Genomic DNA, 21,253 nt, shown 5'->3' with positions numbered 1-21,253 from the left:
CCGCTTTGCCTAGCTCTATCATGTGCGTTACATGGGTTCTTTTTCACATATTCATATATCATTTCTTATCGTCGTAATTATTTACGTTTTGAAACATAATTTTTTTATTAAAAATAATAAAAATGTTCAATTATTAAATTATAATTTCAAATACTTATCTTAAATTTTTTTGTTAAAAATAAAAGTTAATTATTTTTTTGCCACATAGTAAGTTAATTATTATAATAATATTTTGAAACCATTTATTTCAATTGATATGCATCATCATAGTTTTGTTGATTATCAATATATATTGACATATATTAAGTTTAGTAATTAGAGTAAAACTTCATTTCGCTCGTTTTTTTAAACAATATTTATGAGATTCTTATTTTTAAAATGTTACTTTTTTACATAGCGTTATATCATAATATTTTTCATTTATAAGACCATAACCATTACAAAAATTATATTTGTGAGTTTTAAGCTCATAATGCTATATCATAATAATTTTCATTAATAAGACTATAACTTTTTTATAATTATAATTTTCTTTACGACCTTAAAACATTTATATACCATTTTTATAACATTTATTTTGAATTTTGAAAAACATATTGGCTTCTTAAAACAATAAAATATTTTTAATAATTAATTTCAAGTTTCATATAATAATTTAATAATATAATTAGACTAATTTTGCTATTGTCAAACAAACAGTCGCACTTAATGAGCATTATATTATATGTTTATTTAATTCATATCCATATAATAATATCCAATTAAATAATTCATTGTTATGTAATTGTAAATTGACTATTTTAACCTTACTAATTATGACCTTATCTAGAGCGAAGTGGAGTCAATTTTACTATAAATGGGGATCTTGGATACATGCATCAGATAATTATATCATATATTTATGCATTAGATGAATCCTCAATATGTCCAAATAAACCATCCGCATAAAGTTCCCTATACTAATACATTAAATACGGAAAATTTAGGGTGGAAATTTATATACTTTTGGTCATCTCCATAATCGGCCATTATGAAGCTATTGATATGGACTTCACGCCTTTAATTTTGTCCCGATTAGCCGTTAATTGTTCACATAGCAATTTTTTTTCAAAAATTAGACATAAAATTAAAAATTAAAAAAGAAAAAGAAAAAGAAAGAGAACCCTCACTCAGCCTCTTGTCAGGTTAGGTGGTTGTCAGGGTTGAGGGACCTCATCGACGTTCCCCACCCCCAAGATGAGGCGACCTAACTGGGAGTAGGGTGGCCAAAAATTGGGTCGGCCCGATAGCCTTGCCCGGGTCTAGTCCAATAACACCGAGCATGGGCCCACGTATCTCGAGAATTTAGTTTACACTAAATCTTGGATATATGCATTAGATAATTATATACTATAGTTATGCATTGGATGAATCCTCAATATGTTCAAATAAACCATCCGCGTAAAGTTCCCTATACTAATACATTAAATCTAGAAAATTTAGGGTGGAAATTTTATAAGTTTGTCAATTTTTGAACTTTTTGTCCTATAAATATTACTGCGATTGTTTACCAATATATATATATTACTGCAACTCGTTCAATTCTACACATTTAATAGATGTACTTTTGTCCATTCGTACTTAAAGATAACAGGTGTTGATGTGAACATGAACACCATCAAATATTTTTCACATGTCATTAAAATAATTTCGTGAAAAATATAAAAAAATAAGAAAACATATTTAAAGAAACGAAATAAAAATTATAAAAAAAGAAGCTGGCTTGATGGTTGCTGGGAGTGAGGGGCTCGCTGATAGCTCCCACCAATTCGAGGTGAGGTCGCCTTTGCACGAGCTCATCCTGGGTGGTGATGGTCACTGGTGTGGCCCCCATCGACGGTTGTTCTTTTTTCTTTCCCATAATTTTCTTAAACCTATCCCAAAAAGGGCTGGGTTGTTTTCGAGTGTGGTGGCCTTGCAGGTAGCCCCGCCCCTCTAGATGATGTCACCAATGCCGACGAACTCATCTCCGAGGGTAAGGGCTACTAGTGAGGCCCCCACCCTAGCAATCCACCCAACTCGACAAGGGGTTAGTGTTTTTTTTTCTTTTTTTTCTAGACTTCTATTTTTAAATTTTTTTTCCTAATTGGGTCAAAATTTGATAAACTTGAAGGACTTTCACTATATTTTTTCCATTAAATATGATAAGTATCATTTTAAATCTTATTATTAAATAAATAAATAATAAATAATAAATAATTAAGTTTTATGTTATATTAATCAAAACCGATTCCCAGACATGAGGGAGCAAGTACTTTGTCTTTTTACAATTGCCCATTCATTCTCTCTTTATCCTACATAGTGCCACATTGGCGCCACCTCACTCGAAATGGTAAGGGGCATGCTCAAGGGACTCCCCACTCCAATGGTCGGACCTTCTTGTGATCTCACAATTTTTTTTATTCTTTTGAAAAGAAAAAGGATATTTAAATGTGTGGCCTGTTACACCCTCCATGGCAGGAGCGAAGGGCCCACACGGCAAAGGAGTTGTTGGCTCTTTTGTCATCAATAAAAAAAAAAAAAAAGCTGCTTGTGCAGTGGTGGCCCTTCATTTGCTTGGAGCGAGTTCCCATTCTCTGAATATGCTCCCTCCAATGGGAGAGGTTCTTGGGGCCAGTCCCTATTCTATTCCTGCCACGTGGACAACTGGGACCTGTCTGGGGCACATTGGACATGGCCTTAATGCTTTTAAAATATAAACGGAGAATAATGTCAAAAGTGTAAAGTGCGGTGAGAAAATTTTGGATGATCTTACATCAAAGTGTGGTATAACGATAACTCCATATATTTTTTTTGTAGATATAACTCCTTGTATTTAACTTCGTGCGTTTTAATCAAAAAAAAAGTGTAGCACAGTAGCACATGACCTAGCATATTAACTTAGAAATCGCACGTTCGATAAGTAGTTGGACTACCCATACTTCTTTATTAGTTATTTAGCAATTTTCTATTATTGTATTAGGTCTTGGATCTTATAATCGAAAGGAAAAAAAAAAACCTTCAACTTATGTTCCACTTCTGCTGGCTCGTTTACCTTGTATTAAGGTCCATTCTTCTGTTCCTCCTATATACATCACAATTAAATTAACAAAATTAATTGCCAACAAAAAAGAAACTATATAAATCAATTATAATTAAAAACCATTCTTCTTTTCCTCCTATATACATCACAATTAAATTAACAAAATTAATTGCCAAAAAAAAGAAACTATATAAATCAATTCTAGTTAAAAAAATTCCTCTTTGATATAGCGTAATCGCGTACGTTCTCGTCTAGTAATCAAGAGGTTCCAAGTTCGATATCCATGGGGACTATTCATGCATCTTTATTAACTATTATGATTTATATTTCACTGTATTAGACCCACAAACCTTCCTTGTGACAAGAAAGAAAAGAACTCCTCTTTGTCAATACTCCTACATATGAGAATACTTGACTGATTTCCAATTGTTATAAAATTTAATTACCTAGGTAAAAGTTGCTTTAAAAAAATAAATTAGAAAGTTTTCATCTTAACATCACATATATCTTTTATATTTATTTTACATGTCACTTGAATCTATTCTTTTTTCTTTTTCTTTTCCTGTGCTTTTATCCTTCTTCATATCATTCCAAGATGGTTTTGATGAGAGCAATATATTATTTGTAAATGAGTTATGTTCGTATATTTCTTATTTAATAATTTATGAACAATTATTTGCAACATGTAAGAATATCCTAAGACGACCTAATTCTAATGATGTAGAATTTATAAAGTACGATCAAGTTAAATACGGTTCAACATGAGTACAGTAAACTAAAATCATACGTAATAAAACTTAAATCTTGTACTGCTTTCATAGGAAAAAAGAGTGCTTAACAAATAAAAAAAATTAACGATTTCTAAATTACAAGAATAAGTTGGACTTCTCGAATGTATATAAACAAAATTAAATGATATATAGTTAGATGAAGGATGTAAGAGAACTTGAAATTTGATATAAAGTGTACACGGCTTACCTTTTATATAGAGTTGGGAGAAAGTAATATATTCAATCTCGTTTATGATTGATTGGTATTCATATAATTGATCATATTATTAACACTATTAACACTATTGAAACATGCAATCAAATGAATATATCAGGCTTTGCCTGCTATAACACTTATAAATATGATATAATAAACTAATTTTATAGCATCTGGTTAAGCATATATCTATCCTATTCGGTTATTATACATCGAAAGGCGTAAATTGATTTAGAGATGAGTGGATGCAGAACAATTGATTATGCAAGCAATGAAGATAATACAAATAGATTAATTTTGAAATACTAACATCGTTAAAAAATACGTTAATAAACGAATAAATAAAGTGTAAGGGAAATCAAATCTGAACAAGAAGACAAATGAGACAATCCATCTCATTTGCCATCAAATCCCACATAATTAGTACTTTTTTTATTGAAACGGTAATTAGAATATTTCATATATCCATTGCAAAAATAGATAAAAGAGAAAATGTCCAATCGATATTACAAGAGCGGGATATCATAGTTTATCTGCCGAACAATCTACAAAGAAAAATATTGTGAAAATCACATCAAAATAAACATAAGTAAATTGAAATTTTCATCTTGAAACCGTTTAATCCCTATCACGACCTATTTGTAGCATTTGGCTATGGTCTTCAGTCAGGGAAGGGGATCCTCAGCCTTGTCCATAATCCATGGAAAAATTCTACTTTCACGAAAAAAGTGGATAAGATAGGGTGTCTTGTGCCAGTATCGGAGTGCAAGATCTTACTACATACCACATTCCCTAGATAGTCAAACCTAAGGAGCTAGGGAATCTAAGCAGTTAGAGCGCTTAGATCAGTTCAAACCTGCGACAATCGATTGATCTTAATAAACATAACCCTAAACAGTCTAATCCCAAGACAATCAAACCTAAGCTTGCATTTGGTTTTTGAGTTTGATAATGATTTAACTCAATTTGTTTTTGTGCAATGATTGCAAGTGTTGACGAATATATTGATGTGTGAGAATATATATATGTATGTATATATAGATAAAAAAAGAGTAGATTGAAATTTTATTATTAAAAAATTGATATGTAGTACACTACAGCGAAATGGATTTTTGTCAATTTTTTCGTTGCGATAATATGGGAAATGTTGGGAAAATTTTGTCAGAATTGGTCAATCCCAACTTTTTGAAAACCACCGGGATTGACTAGTTTTAGCCAACATTATTCAAAACATCGACTTTTGTCAACCCTATGCCAATATTTTTTGAGTTTTAGCCAACGCGAAAGAAAACGTCGCCTTTTGTTTACTCTATGCTAATGCTTTTCATCAACTCAACTGTCACGACCCGAAATTTCGATAGAACTTTTCCTAAATTTCATCGAATCCATTATCACATGAAAACTTTTCACATAAAAACTTACTTCTCATAAATTTCCAAAGTATATAACCAATCCATCAACTCTGATAGGTATATACACTTTTCCGGAGATTTCTTTTTCGCTCTCACATCAGTGATACAACTAACAAAATCTTTAGGTCGTAACATTCTAAAGTCCATTCTATACAAAAATGATATCTATCAAATAACTAAGATTCCTACCTAGTCTTCCAAGCTGATCCCCGATATCAAAAAGTGGTTTCTCCGCGTAATCGGAAGCTTATCTGGAAAAATGTATGTAGGGTGTGAGCTGTATTTCAGTGAGCACTAAATTCCAAAGCAAAATGAATAATAATAAGAGATAAATATATTTTAGACAACCAAATATTCCTATAGATAGTAGTAGCATAACCAAGTCTATCAATTAATTTACCAACACGACATATTAGACAATACGTATAAATAATTACTAAGTTCATTCATCAACAATCAATTGCCCTTATAACCATATAAAACTATTATTATAATTAACATTTAACCCAACATCATCTTGCGCTCATAACCTAACTAAATCAAATTAGCAACAACACGGCTTCAACATAATAATTCAAACAATCATAACAAACATCACATTTACAGTAATCCAACCAAACAAACAATATACAACACAACCAAATCAATATAGCCATAGGGTTGCATTTCCTCGCAACAGAGTTATGACGGTACCGTGACCCCGCACATCTCGCTCATACCATTCTCAACTTCCAATATCCACATCTCATAAGCGGGGGCCGCCTATTAACCTCCGACGGTAAGAGTTGACCTCAATTTGTATTCCGCGGGGTCTTAGCGGTTGATTAGGCCCCTTTTTCTATTCTGCCGGGTCCAGCGGCCGATCATGCCCCAATTTGTATTCCGTCGGGTCCAGCGGCCGATCAGGCCCCAATTTGTATTACGCTGGGTCCAGCGGCCGATCTGGCCCATTTTGTAATCCGCCGGGTCCAGCGGTCCCATAACTATAGTCAAACAACAATCACAGGCACAGTCAACTGCAACCATGCCATCACACATCATAAGCCCACACCAAATCCTTATTCCCCAAATTATCACAGTTCCGTATACACAAACACAACCACAATCATTTTCCAATTGAATCACATTATCATCATATTTTTCTTACACAAGCCACATACTCAATCACACTGCATATCCCAAATCAAGGTGAAACATAAAAGGTCATATTTCTCAGATCCTTTCCCACAACATTGCAAGACCGATTCCTTAATCTAACTACCACTATATTCGTCTTAAATAATTTATATAATTATAACACATAATTTCACAAGGAAATAGAGTATTCATATAACATACTATAATTATATATATCATTTCACAATGGAATGAAGTACTCACCGACGACTCCAAGAAATACAGCTCATTGGATCGATCCTTTTAGTGCTAGGATTCAGTCTCCACGATCCCTATTATTCGCATACCTTTGATTAGATAATAAAAATATAGCAACATCACAGGAACTTCCAATATCTCCCACAATCTTCACTAGAAACCTATTATTTCCAATGAGTTGTATTCATTATGCCCATTTCTAATTATGAAGTTAACCTCATTGAAATCTACTCGCTCTAAAAGCACACACTGACCAGTTACGAGTTACATTCCCAATTAAGAATTTAACCTCATTAAAACCAATTTAAAGAGACATAATCATCCTTTGTAAAATGCTCACCCTAACTAACTTCAACAAGCAACATAAATCAAAAGGGCTACTAACAATCGATGGAGTAGTACCATTCAACCTAAACGGAATACTTAGGTCAGCACTAACAATGCAGATCCATAAATCTAATAGGAAATAAAACCAAATAATAACAGTTACTCTTACAATGCTTTCAATACACCTCAACTAGTTTGGTATATTTCCCTTAGTCATCCACTAAAGCAGAATTCCTCTCTGACAATTCATTCAGACAATATTGAAGCAATTTCTTAAGAAGATCAATTCCACGCATAGGCAACTCAAACAACAAGAGCAACGGATAATAAGGTGCTTAAACCCGGCTTCAAATGTTTTAAAACAACAACAAATTTCTCCTCAATAACCTCACCAATCCTGGCTCGTATCCTAACATAATAACACACCAAAACATGTAACTTAAGGACATGCTCTGCTATTTTACTTAGGTGGATAAGCAAGACCACCTCTAACTTGGCAATCTACAATCCACTTAATCATGATTATAGCTCATCAAATGGAATGCATATATGAGTAAGAGAAGCATCTTACAGTACAAAACTTATAAAATCAATCTCATTTAATCTAATTACTTCAACCAAAGCTAAATCCATAGATATTTCCATCTTTTATCCAACCAATTAAATCAATTGGAATCATCATACATAAAATGAGAACATGAATTCAATCTTGCATTTTTTTTCCTAATATTGATCAAAATCATCCGAATTTCATAGAATCAATTCATAGAAATGCCAATTCAACTCAGCCATCACACGTCAAATTTACAGCTAGACAACCACATCATCTCAACATATAACTCAATTCTCTGTTAATCCCTATAAAACTCAAACAATCATATCCCATCAGCCCCCTTCACTATCGATTTAATTGAACCCCAGCTGAGCTAAGATGAAAGAAGAATAACTTAATCAGCACCTAATCATAATGAATAAGAAAGTCTAAGGTGAGAAGAATCAACTTACTTCAAGAACCCGAGCCTAGCCTTCCTCTCCTCCTTGGTTCCTTCCTCAACTCACTCTGTTCTGTCTCTTTCTTCTCCCATCCTCCGTTTCTCTATTTCTCCCTTAACTCCCGCAGCAGAATAGAAGGAGGGAAGAAAAAGAAAGCAACTGAACCGAACAAGAAGGAAGAAAAAAGAAGAAGAAGTGAATGGTAGCTCATGTCTTTGTCCCTTTTCTTTCCCCAACTCTCTCTGTCTCTCTTTCTATCTCTTGCTCTGTTTTCTTCTTCAGGTTTTCCAGCCCAAAACGAAAATCGGAATAAGGAAAAGAAAAAAGTCAATGGCGGTGGATTTGGGGTGAGCTGGGGGGGGGAGATGGGAAAGAATGTCTGGCCACGTGGGGCCCTTTGAAGCCTTTCTTTATCTTTTATCTTCTTCGTTTTTTTCTTTTTTAGACTCACTAACCAAGAAGAAAAAGAAAAGGAAAAATGGAGATTTGAGGAGGTGGAAAGAGATAATAGGGGAGAAGAGTGGATTTGTTGTGGTAAGTTCCACCATCAAGAAGACAACCCACTAATCAAATCATTATTTTATTTCCATTTCTTTTGGTTATTATTATTATCTCCAAATATTCTAAAACACTTGCTAAAAAGAGATATAGGCCTATACATAGTATACATTCTATATAAATATATATGTCTGAAAATACCACTTATAAAGCAATTATGATTTACGTAATATAATATGTGTGTGTGTATATTGCTAGTTCCACGGGGTCAACGGAAGCGAAAAGGAACAGAAATTCAAAATTTCCTACCTGTGAAACTAATTCTAAGACCTACTAGAAGAATAAGAGTAAATAAAAGCGTACCTGGAATATTTAAAGTTGTCGACCGAGCGTCCCACGCGTGACGCCTCTACTGGTATCCACACCGACTTTGTCGACGAGTTTTCGAGATCGGCGGTGCTAGCGACCAATACTCGAAAGAAATACCGATGCAACACCCGAAATTTTTAGACTAATGGACCTAATTTGAATTGAACAATTCAATTCAAATTATTTATACTTTATATGCATACACATATATGCACGCACACATATATGTCTCTGCACATATAATTATATGTGTGTGCTTTTATATATATAAAAGTATATGCATATACACACATACATGCATACATTCACACACACATTATATATCAGTACATGCACACTATCCCCTTTATATAAGCAATATGGGGGGAACAAAATTGAAGTTCCCACCGATGTGGGATTAGCATTAAATTGCTCCTCACATGACATGTGTCCATACACATGTCTATTAACATAAAAGCCATGTGTCACCGTATTAATCGTGCATCAATTTTGGTCCATTTAATCTAATAAATCGAGTCTAATTAATCGACAAATTTAATCTCATTAAATATCCGATTAATCGGTCGCACCATAAATCATCTAATCTCAATTAGACGTTTTTATTATTTCAAAATATCTCGTCAATTTAATCGTAGTGTGTGACCCTGTAGGTTCCCAATTACGTTGATAATAATATCGAAATCTCTATTTCGATATTATAAACAGTGAGCAGCATCTAGCAATGCATCACTGTTACTCAAGTAATCGGAAAGTCAATTTCTCGACGAACCTTGTGACCTATATTACTGTGTAATATAATCCATTGTCCTCTAAATCTCTATTGAGCCCAAGGCATGGTCGATGACATCCTTGTATGGCTCAATATCTCTCTTTCTTGGTTTACCGGGTAAGTCTATCAGAACAAATGAGCTCGATATCGTTATATCGACTCATTTGGGTATTCATACACTTTTAGACTTAACCACCAAGTGGCCATGAGATATCACTCCCGTTTCGTAGGAGGGACAAATCCTATCGTGGTCACTCACATTCTTTTCCATGCTTTGTGGCATACCCAATAACTATCTTTATAACCAGCCTGTTAGGTGGTGTTTGACAGTATCAAAATATACGACATTACATGTAGGAATCCATGGTGACCTCAAGTCAAAGGACCATTACACTATAGTCACTTTGAGATATGCTAATGACAGTCACGTAACAATCCATATAGCAATCTCATGGCGGATCAGTCCAATACACATTACTCTTAATGTATACATGTGGTGTGATTTGATATCTCCATATCCATGACCTGTGAGACTTGATCATCAATCAACACCCACACTAGTCTAACCGTATTATCGTTGTCCTAATTAACGATAATACTTTGACTATGGACATTTAGGAATAATGTTCGGTAATTATAGGATCTCACAATCAAGTCACACTTGATGCCTATTGAACATACTATTCCAAGGATATTATTGTGTAAAATCATATTTAGCGCAATCTACACAATAACAGATATGCCTCGTAATATAATGAAATAGATATCATATTACAGAACTGATTATAGATTGCCTCTAGGGCATACATCGATTCCCAACAATCTCCCACTTGCACTAGAGCCAATCTGGCATCTGTCTAATGCCAATAGATCTAGTGTGAGCCTCGTGCTTGCGCTGCACAAGAGGCTTCGTAAGTGGATCTGCGAGATTCTCATCTGTTGGTATTCTGCATATCTTCACATCTCCTCTGTCGATGATCTCGCGAATGAGATGGAAGCGCCTGAGTATATGTTTGGATCGCTGGTGAGACCTGGGTTCCTTAGCTTGCGCAATGGCTCCATTGTTGTCACAATAGAGATCCACTGAGTCTACGATGCTAGGAACCATAGCAAGTTCTGTCACGAACTTCTTGATCCTAACGGCCTCTTTTGCAGCGTTAGAGGCAGCAATATACTCGGCCTCTGTGGTAGAGTCAGTTACTGTCTCCTGTTTGGAACTCTTCCAACTCACAGCACCTCCATTCAGGCAGAACACATACTCTGACTGCGATCTACTGTCGTCCTTATCGGTCTGGAAGCTAGCATCGGTGTAACCTCTTACAACGAGCTCTTCTTCGCCTCCATATACCAAAAACATCTCCTTAGTCCTTCGTAAGTACTTAAGGATGTTCTTTACTGCGATCCAGTGTCTCTCACCTGGATCTGATTGGTATCGACTCGTCATACTCAAAGCATACGAGACATCGGATCGAGTGCATAACATAGCATACATGATGGATCCAATAGCCGACGCATATGGAATCCTATTCATGCGGTCCCTCTCCTCTCGAGTAGAAGGACACTGAGCCTTCGAAAGGCTTATGCCATGTAACATAGGCAGCGACCCTTTCTTAGAATCCTGCATGCTAAAGCGCCGAAGCACTTTATCTATGTATGCACTCTGACTTAAGCCAAGCAGTCTCCTGGATCTATCTCTATAGATCCTGATACCTAGCACGTAGGTAGCTTCGCCTAAGTCCTTCATAGAGAAACACCTTCCCAACCAAGTCTTTACAGACTGTAGGGAAGGAATGTCATTCCCTATCAGAAGTATGTCATCTACATATAACACCAGGAAGATTACTATGCTCCCACTAACCTTCTTGTAAACACAGGGTTCATCTTCATTCTTAATGAAACCAAACTCTTTGATTGCATCATCAAAACGAAGATTCCAGCTCCTAGAAGCTTGCTTCAGCCCATAAATAGACCGTTGTAGCTTACAAACCTTTTCGGCACTATGTGGATCGACAAAACCCTCAGGTTGTGTCATATACACATCCTCGAGGAGCTTCCCGTTCAGGAAAGCAGTTTTGACATCCATTTGCCAGATCTCATAATCATAATAAGCTGCAATTGCAAGCAAGATCCTTATGGATTTAAGCATAGCCACCGGGGAAAAAGTTTCGTCATAGTCAACACCATGAACTTGTTTGAAACCTTTTGCCACAAGTCGGCCCTTAAAGGTAATCACATTACCGTCCATATCAGTCTTCTTCTTGAAGACCCACTTACACCCAATGGGTTTTGCCCCTTCAGGTGGATAAACCAAAGTCCATACTTGGTTAGTGTACATGGACTCCATCTCAGATTTCATGGCCTCCAGCCATTTCTCAGAGTCAGGGCCTATTACGGCTTCCGCATAGGTTGTAGGCTCATCATTATCTATGAGCAATACGTCATTGTCTTGAGTCACGAGAAATCCATATCTCTCAGGCTCATGACGTATCCTACTAGACCTACGAGGCTCCTGTGTCACCTGTGTAGAAGATTGTGCCACAACAACTTGTGGTACTTGTTCTGCAACATCGCCCGTCGATTGGTCAATGTCATTTTGTGGTAGAACTTCCCCAAGTTCTAATTTCCTCCCACTAGTTCCTTTGGAGAGAAACTCTTTCTCAAGGAATACCGCAGTTCGAGCGACAAACACTTTGCCCTCGATGGGATTATAGAAATAGTATCCTCGAGTTTCCTTAGGATACCCCACAAAGTAACATTTGTCCGATTTAGGGCCAAACTTATCCGAAGACAATCTCTTCACATAAGCTTCGCAACCCCATAATTTTAGAAAAAACATCTTGGGACGTTTCCCATACCACATCTCATATGGTGTCCTTTCAACTGATTTCGACGGAGCATTGTTTAATATGAGAGCAGCTGTCTGTAGAGCATATCCCCAGAAGGAGTCAGGTAAGTTTGCATGACTCATCAAAGATCGAACCATATCTAATAAAGTTCGATTCCTCCTCTCAGCTACACCATTCCACTGTGGTGTTCCAGGTGGAGTCAGTTGAGATAAAATCCCACACTGTTTAAGATAGTCAGCAAACTCATAGCTCAAATATTCACCTCCTCAATCTGATCGAAGAACTTTAATGCTCTTACCCAACTGATTCTCCACTTCATTCTTAAATTATTTGAACTTTTCAAAGGATTCAGATTTGTGTTTCATCAAATACACATATCCAAATCTACTGAAATCATTAGTAAATGTAATGAAGTAGAGATACCCACCTCTAGCAAGCTTGTTCACTGGTCCACATACATCAGTATGTATGAGAGCCAGATGATCACTAGCTCGCTCACCTTTTCCGGTAAAAGGGGCCTTAGTCATTTTCCCCATTAAGCAAGGTTCGCATGTCTCGATCGATTCTAAATCAAACGAGTCCAGTAATCCATCCTTATGGAGTCTAGAGATGCGATTCTCGCTAATATGGCCTAAACGACAATGCCAGAGGTAAGTCGGGTTCGAATCATTAGATTTGAGCCGTTTGGTTTCCACATTATAAATAGGCGTATCTAGATCAAGAACATACAGACCATTACTTAAATGTGCACTGCCATAATATACATCATTCATGTACATAGAACAACACTTATTCTTGATAGTGAAACAAAATCCCTTCTTGTCCAAACAAGAAACAGATATTATGTTTCTACTAATAGCAGGTACATAATAACGGTCGTTAAGATCTAATACAAGCCCAGTAGGCAAAACTAGGTGATAAGTCCCTACAGTTAATGTAGCAACTCTAGCTCCATTTCCAACTCGTAGGTCCACCTCGCCCTTTGCCAACGATCTACTGTTCTTTAGGTCCTGCATATTTCCACAAATATGAGCACCACACCCGGTATCTAATACCCAAGATGTAGAAGTAGTAGATACATTGATCTCTATAACATGGATACCTGAAGTGGAAGTCTCACTTCCCTTTTTCTTCTTCAACTCCTCTAGGTATACCTTACAATTCCGCTTCCAATGTCCAGTGTTGCCACAATGGAAGCAGTAATCATTCTTCGCCACCTTGGCTTTAGGTTTCAACGCACCCAAGTCAAACTTGGATGCACCTTTAGCCTTCTTGCCTTTACTCTTGCCCTTGCCCTTTCTTTTGGTCCCCTGGACCATTAGAACGGACGTCCCCTTGCTGATATCATGCTCAGCTGTTCTCAACATGTTAAGCGGTTCAGGCAATGTTTTATTGTAGTCATTCATATTATAGCTCATGATGAACTGACTATAACTGCTGGGCAGCGACTGTAGGACTAAATCTGTGGCCAACTCTTGACCCAGAGGAAATCCCAGTCTTCCCAGAGTCTCGACGTACCCAATCATCTTGAGTACATGAAGACCCACTGGGCTACCCTCAGTCAACCTTGACTGAAAAAGTGCTTTAGAGATCTCGAATCTCTCATGTCGGGCCTGTTCTTGATAGGGCTGCCTGAGATGCACGATCATATCGTACGCTTTCATGTTCTCGTGTTGCTTCTGAAGCTCCGAGTCCATGGTGACTAACATGAGACATCCGACGTTTACGGCATCATCATGATGCTTACTATAAGCATCTTTCTCAGCTTGGGGGGCATCGTCAGGTGGTGGCGTAAGAAGAGGTTGCTCTAAGACGTATAGTTTCTTTTCTTGGGTGAGAACAATTCTCAAGTTTCGATACCAACCAAGGAAATTATTCCCTGACAGTTTGTCCTTATCAAGGACAGATCGCAAATAGAAAATACTAGAAGTGCTCCCTGCCATGGTAACTACCACAGAAATATGCAAAATAAGTATTACGACACAACAATATTTAATGAGGACTTTATTAAATATTGCTCCCACTATTTATATCAAATCAATGACCCTCACCATTGATTCAGAGAATATCATTCTCATAGTAGCTCAAGATCCATATCTCACCAAGCTCTGAGTCAGCGAGGGCTGATTCACCCAGAACTGGCTATTTAGGTAGGGAACTCACTTTTCCAATTGCATCACATGCAACTCTTGATTAGTTGGGTGAATAACTCCTTATTCGAATCTATCTTATAGATCGATGCCCAACTACATGCCTCTGAACTCCTAATCCTATTAGGCTTGCTCAGTTAAGTCCGGCCCACTGGTAAACACCACGTCTTACTAAGATAGATGAGGGCATCCTGCGAGAGCAAGGTCTACGCACTCATCGATCTTGGTCTTGACGAGCGTTACACAGTGGAAGGATATGGACTTAATATTTTGAGGAATCTTATTAACATTTAATCGATCTCACCATACATTATTATGTAACCATTACATAATAGTCCACACGTATAACTATTATACTAACACAACTAGGACATTGTCCATGTCTAACAGTCATGCACCGCAAATATCAAACATAATCATACCAGTACCAAGCATAAAATCATATTTTATGCTATTATCTACTCAGATTCTAACTAGCTAGGCTCTGATACCAATTGCTAGTTCCACGGGGTCAACGGAAGCGAAAAGGAACAGAAATTCAAAATTTCCTACCCGTGAAACTAATTCCAAGACCTACTAGAAGAATAAGAGTAAATAAAAGCGTACCTGGAATATTTAAAGTTGTCGACCGAGCGTCCCACGCGTGACGCCTCTACTGGTATCCACACCGACTTTGTCGACGAGTTTTCGAGATCGGCGGTGCTAGCGACCAATACTCGAAAGAAATACCGATGCAACACCCGAAATTTTTAGACTAATGGACCTAATTTGAATTGAACAATTCAATTCAAATTATTTATACTTTATATGCATACACATATATGCACGCACACATATATGTCTCTGCACATATAATTATATGTGTGTGCTTTTATATATATAAAAGTATATGCATATACACACATACATGCATACATTCACACACACATTATATATCAGTACATGCACACTATCCCCTTTATATAAGCAATATGGGGGGAACAAAATTGAAGTTCCCACCGATGTGGATTAGCATTAAATTGCTCCTCACATGACATGTGTCCATACACATGTCTATTAACATAAAAGCCATGTGTCACCGTATTAATCGTGCATCAATTTTGGTCCATTTAATCTAATAAATCGAGTCTAATTAATCGACAAATTTAATCTCATTAAATATCCGATTAATCGGTCGCACCATAAATCATCTAATCTCAATTAGACGTTTTTATTATTTCAAAATATCTCGTCAATTTAGTCGTAGTGTGTGACCCTGTAGGTTCCCAATTACGTTGATAATAATATCGAAATCTCTATTTCAATATTATAAACAGTGAGCGGTATCTAGCAATGCATCACTGTTACTCAAGTAATCGGAAAGTCAATTTCTCGACGAACCTTGTGACCTATATTACTGTGTAATATAATCCATTGTCCTCTATATCTCTATTGAGCCCAAGGCATGGTCGATGACATCCTTGTATGGCTCAATATCTCTCTTTCTTGGTTTACCGGGTAAGTCTATCAGAACAAATGAGCTCGATATCGTTATATCGACTCATTTGGGTATGCATATACTTTTAGACTTAACCACCAAGTGGCCATGAGATATCACTCCCGTTTCGTAGGAGGGACAAATCCTATCTTGGTCACTCACATTCTTTTCCATGCTTTGTGGCATACCCAATAACTATCTTTATAACCAGCCTGTTACGGTGGCGTTTGACAGTATCAAAATATACGACATTACATGTAGGAATCCATGGTGACCTCAAATCAAAGGACCATTACACTATAGTCACTTTGAGATATGCTAATGACAGTCACGTAACAACCCATGTAGCAATCTCATGGCGGATCAGTCCAATACACATTACTCTTAATGTATACATGTTGTGTGATTTGATATTTCCATATCCATGACCTGTGAGACTTGGTCATCAATCAACACCCACACTAGTCTAACCGTATTATCGTTGTCCTAATTAACGATAATACTTTGACTATGGACATTTAGGAATAATGTTCGGTAATTATAGGATCTCACAATCAAGTCACACTTGATGCCTATTGAACATACTATTCCAAGGACATTATTGTGTAAAATCATATTTAGCGCAATCTACACAATAACAGATATGCCTCGTAATATAATGAAATAGATATCATATTACAGAACTGATTATAGATTGCCTCTAGGGTATACATCAATTCCCAACATATATATATGTTTCTATGTATATATGCGAAACTGTCGAGTTTCACATCAACACTTTTCAAATGTTGGCCTTTGTTTTCTAAAAACATTATGGGTGAAAAAAATCTCCGCTCATTTGAAATTTTTTATTAATAGATTGTCATTTGTTGTCAATAGATTGTCACTTCCCCACTGGATGTTGTTAAACATGTTGTCGAAGTAAGAATATGTGAGCGTAACATGTTTTCATCTTATGACAATCCGTTATCAATGGTATTCACAGTTCATAATATAAAGGGCAATGTGTTATATCTCCTTATGAAAATATGTTTTCATTGAACACAAAATATTGTCGAAGGATGATGCTAATGAAATAATTCTTTCGAGATTAAATTTATGATGATCTTCAATTTTGTTGATTATTCCAAATTCCCATTGTCTCTTTATCGAAAGACCGATTTACTTACGAAAAATCTTCCAAATAAACTTTGGATATGCTCTATTCAGGAAACTACATAGCTTTGAGCCCTTTATGGGATCATGTACAAGTTTCGAGAGGCCCGATAAAGAAGGCACCGTTGTGCAAACTCACAGTACCTGTTTATCAAAAGAAAGATTTACTTAATTTACTAAGAAATCAAATTTTGTGCAATATTTTGGACAATATTTCAAAACAATAAATTGTCTAATATTGGTGATTACCTTCTCCACTTTTTGTATGAAAATTCGGCACATGTCTTCTCTTATCGAGACAATTCAATCCATAACTCAATATCATCGGTGCTTTTTCATGTTTGTATGGAAGAAGATAATTGTTTCACATGAATATGGAAAGTCTGAAACCAATCGAAACCATATTGATAAGGATAGAATTGAAGTGGTAAGAGACTTGTTTCTCCCAAAGTTGACACACTCAAATTTAAACTAAACCGAGGTAATTGCCATAATTTGAACCATACAAAACAACTTTGACTTCCTCATGATCTAAATTTTCACGAAATCAAAAGACAACATCTCGACAAGCATGACTGCATATTACAAGAGATTAACTTAGCGATTGTAAGAGTGTCTACTTATACCCATTGAGAAACACATAACTATATAAGTTTGTGAAATGGATTTAAACCTATCAAACTAATTAATTCTAATTACTACAAATCTAACTACGAATATTAGTTATTGTTATGTTAATAGAACTAAACATCGAGTACCTCTAGAAATATAAGTTAACGTTAAATATATAAGGCGTATTGTGTCATAATGGTCTTGGACAACACATTGTCACCTTATAACAATTTGCTGCTACTGGAATTCAAGCATTATAATAAAAGGGGCACATGTTGTCACCTTATGATAATTTGTTGCAACTAGTTCCTTATAGGATAACAGGTTGTCTCTTAAAATAGACATGGGCCGAAGTTTAAAGCATCAGCACAAGGTTTTTTGGGTCGATGTTTCTTGAAAGGTCGACTAAAACTGTTTAAGCCGAATCTTCAAAAACATTGGCCCTTCCTTCTTCTTTTTTTTGGAAAAAAAACTCAAAGGCTGAGCGAGAAAGTTCTCGCTCGGCCTTTGAAATTTTCAAAACTTCAATAACTTTCCCCGTCTCTTTGTTATGTTTATATGTTTGTATATATATATATATATATATATATATTACTTCCTCATAAATTTTTCCCACATCGCCATCTCCATCTATCTCTCGTTAATGGCATCCTCATCCCTTCTTTTCAATTTTTTGTCGATCTAAGGAAATGATCACCCTCTTTCATTCTCCATCACCTTCACCATCTCCATCCTCACCTCACTACCCCCTTTACCTTCACAACATCTTCGACCATTGTCATCTTCTTCATCATCTCCTTGTCTTCCCCATGTCTGTGCCTATGAAGTGTGTCCAATGTCTGAACTCTCATTCACTTGATTGGTCACTGATTTGAGAGAAGGGAAGGGAGGCCGACATCTGAGGTAAAAAAGAGAAGCTAGAACGAATGAGAAAGAGAAAGAAAGAAGAGAGGATGAGAGATTTGAAAATCGGACCGGACCAACCGGCTAAACCAATTCAATCGGTTCTCTCATAAGCTCTCCTATTGTGTTAAATCTGAAAAATTGAAGGGATGTAAGCGGAGTCGAGCACAAGACCTCCTACTCCCTCTATGTAAATTTGCACATGCTCTAGACCATTAAGCTATTAGTTTCTTTTTTGTTGAAGTTACCATTTACATGATTTTATAAGCATTTTGTTAAGTTTTGTAACACAAATGAGTGGACAAAGATACCTTCTCTTTCTATTCTTTTATTTATTTCTTCCTAATTATTTTATACTTATCAATTATCATTATTAATCAATCATAATTTTATTAGTAATATATGTATTATATAATTTTTAATTAAACATGCGGTTCGACCCATCAAGCCCGTGAACCCATACCTCGACCGGTTCAACATTCGGTCCCATTATGATAACAATTCTTTTTATAGATTGAGAGATGTTGACCATGGATTCATAGTTTATTCAGGAGGGGCAGCTTGTTGAGAACATGCCGAGGGACAACAAGAAGAACGGATTTGGTTTTGTGGAACAATGAGGAGCTTAGCAAGCTACTGGGGTCGATTGAGATTCTAGGGTTGGACAACAAATTGTCAACAAATTGACAACCTGTTGTCAGTGATAAGCTGAGTTTACCACTAACAATAGCTTGACAATTTGTTGACAATCTGTAGCCTATATTTTTTATTAAATTGACCTAAAAAAGGCTTATGCCGACGTTTTTTGCGTCGGCCTAGGCACAGGTTTGGCCAATGCAGTAAAGGTCGGCTTGGGCATAGTTTTAGCCGGCACAACAAACGATGGCTTAAGCATGGTTTTGGCCAACGCAATAAATGTCGTCGACCTATGCTCGGTTTTTGCCAAAGTTTCAAACGTTGGCCTAAACTTGATCTTTAGCCGACGTTTCTCAAACATTGGCCTAGGATTTTTTTCCCCGACATCTTCCAACAAACGTCAGGAACCCTCTTGCAACTGTGTCCAGGTCGACGTTATTTCAAACATCGAGAGAAACGTTCGGAGCATTTTTCCCGACGTTTTTTGCATTGGCCAAGGTAAGAAAAACGTTGGGAAAAACCGACCTCATTGTAGTGATAAATGTGAAAGTAGATGATAAATTTATTATTAAAAAATTAATTATAAAAATGATTACAAAAAAGTATGTCAGATAATTTATTATTAAATTATATAAAAAAATAACAATATAATAATTGTATTGTAGAATTGAGTAAAAAATAAAGTTGAGTTGAGTAGGATTTTGATTTAAAACCAAACGAAGCCTAAGGAACTAGAGCAGCTAATTTGGCGTTTAGTTTCGAAGTAGAGTAATACTATACTCTACTTAGTGAAATGGAGACTAAATAGTTGGGGGAAATTATTATTAAAAAATGATTGTAATAATAGTTAAGAAAAAAAAATGTGAGAGAATTTATCATAAAATTAGAGAAAATGATAAAAAAATGAATAGTTGTGAGAATTTAACATTAAAAATTAGGGTTAATTACACTGGTGGTCCAAAAAATTTTACTAATGTATTAAGTTGGTCAAAACAGTTTTTTTTACTACTTGATGATACAAAATATTTCAAAAGTGTAACATGATAGTACAAACCGTCAAATCGCAACTGACGCCATCAAGCGACGCTGACGTAGCGCAAACGTGCCAGGTCCTTTTCTGACGTGGCCGAAACAGTAATCCCTCTCTCTCTCTCCCCCCCCCCTTCCTCTTTCTTCTTCTTCTTCTTCTTCTTCTTCTTCTTCTTCTTCTTCTTCTTCGTCCTTCTCCTCCCGCTCCTCCCTTCTATCGCCCTGTTCCCGAAGAAGAAGAAGAAAAAGAAAGAGGGGGGGAGAGAGAGAGAGATGGGTTACTGTTTCGGCCACTTCAGCGTCGTTTGACGGCATCAATGGCGAGATGACGGTTTGTACTATCATGTTACACTTTTAAAACATTTTATACCATCAAATAGCAAAAAAAACTTTTTGGACCAACTTGATACATTATTAAAACTTTTTGGACCACCAGTGTAATTTACCCTAAAAATTAATTGTAATAATAGTTAAGAAAATATATGTGAGAGAATATATTATTAAATTGAAGAAAAAATAAAGAGTAATAATTATGTTGTTGAATTACGAGAATAATAATATATTGTAGTAGAGTTTGATTATACTTTTTAACCAAACAAAGCCTAATCAGTTAGAGCTCCCTCAATCGGTTTAAACTAGTGATAGTCAATAGGGG

Source organism: Punica granatum, chromosome 2 (assembly GCF_007655135.1).
Source record: "Punica granatum isolate Tunisia-2019 chromosome 2, ASM765513v2, whole genome shotgun sequence".
In the NCBI taxonomy this organism is placed as follows: Eukaryota; Viridiplantae; Streptophyta; class Magnoliopsida; order Myrtales; family Lythraceae; genus Punica; species Punica granatum.
This window is presented reverse-complemented; position numbering follows the sequence as displayed.